Below are 1,687 nucleotides of genomic sequence, written 5' to 3'. Positions count from 1 at the left end.
GAGCATTTATCATTAATAATACATCTCTGTGTAGTTATTTGGGAGCCAGCTGGCAGGACAGAGCCAGCTGACTGCCAGGACAGAAAATTCTGCCTACAATCAATATTCCTAATTTTAATCTTTTTAATAAAAGAAGAGATTTTACGTTGCATTGTATTTTGATATGACTGTACTTTCTTTTTTAAAACTAAAAACTCAAAATAAAGATTTGCTTTTGTCTCTACTTTCTCACAGCTCATTCACTCATTTTTTTTTCTCTCCACCACATTTAGCTATATGTGCACATTGCAGGTGGCTATATCCTGCAGCTAAACATTGCAAGGTAAAACATATAGCTGGGCCTCCTAACCTTTCTAGACATTAATTCAAAATATCAGAAATTGGTATTTCTAGCACATTAACTTTCTCATTCCTGAAGAGAAATTTCGTATCTTCTCCCCCATTAAACCTATGAAACTTAGGCCAGCGACCCAACACTGTGCCTTGAAAGTATCACAAAAAACGTTTCTATCATAGAATCTGGCAATCAGTGCATGTGCTCTCTGATGTTTTGTTACAATGAAAAAGGTCTTGTTCATTTCTCTACAAATGAATAAAGAATACTAGAAATAGGAGAACACAGGTAGGGCCTGGAGAGATGGCTCAGGGTTTAAAAATATTTGCTGCACTTCCAGTCCCTGATTTTGGTTTCCAGCACCCATGACAGGTGGCTCACAACTGCTTGCAACTCCAGCTCCAGGTGATCTGATTGTCCTTTCCTCTGTAGGTGCCCATATGTAGCATACATTCACACACACACACACACACACACACACACACACACACACACACACACACTTAAAAATAAAACAAAACTTAAAAAATAAAGGATACAGGTAAATAAAAGATTTTTTTCTCTTATTTTTTTCCCAGCCTCTTGGAAACATAATTGTATTAGGAATTTCCAGATAAATAGTTCCCAATTTTTTCCCCTCCAAATCTTCTGGAGGCTTGGTAGATTGCAAGGTATGATGGCAGGCAAAAGAGCCAAGAAAGATAGATAATTTCAGTCTTTAAGTTCTGTATGGGAATGTTCAGCAAGACAGAGTAGGGAAGCTGGTAGCATAGCTTCCATTCTAAAGACAATCATCCCAGCTTGGAAACAGGCAGCATGGATTCTCCTTTATTAGAAACAAAACCAAGGGCCAAGTGTTAGTTGTTCCTCTTATACTTCCTCCTCTACTCTGCCTTTCCTCCCCCCCCCCATGTAACCCTTCCTCTTTTCTTACTTCCCTCCACCCCTTTATATCATTTTGTTCTATTTCCCATGGCCCCTTAATAATTCCCTGACCTCGTGAGTATTCCAAATGAAACACATATCTGAATACTCAAAGCTAACATCCACAAATGAGAGAAAACACATGGCTTGTCTTCTTGGGCCTGGATTACTTCACTCAGAATAATCGTCTCCATCCATTTACCTCAAAATTCATTTTTTCTTAAGGCCTGAATAATATTCTATTGTGTAAATGTATACCTTTTCATTATCCATTTATCAGGTGATAGGACATCCAGCTGTTTCCTTTTCATGGCTGAATAGAGCAGAAATGAACAGAGATGAGCAGGTATTTCTATAGTAGCATATAGAGTACTTTGGGTAGATATCCAAGAGTGGTATAGCTGGATCATATGGTACATCTATTTCTGA

The sequence above is a fragment of the Cricetulus griseus genome, chromosome 3, assembly GCF_003668045.3.
Source record: "Cricetulus griseus strain 17A/GY chromosome 3, alternate assembly CriGri-PICRH-1.0, whole genome shotgun sequence".
In the NCBI taxonomy this organism is placed as follows: Eukaryota; Metazoa; Chordata; class Mammalia; order Rodentia; family Cricetidae; genus Cricetulus; species Cricetulus griseus.
This window is presented reverse-complemented; position numbering follows the sequence as displayed.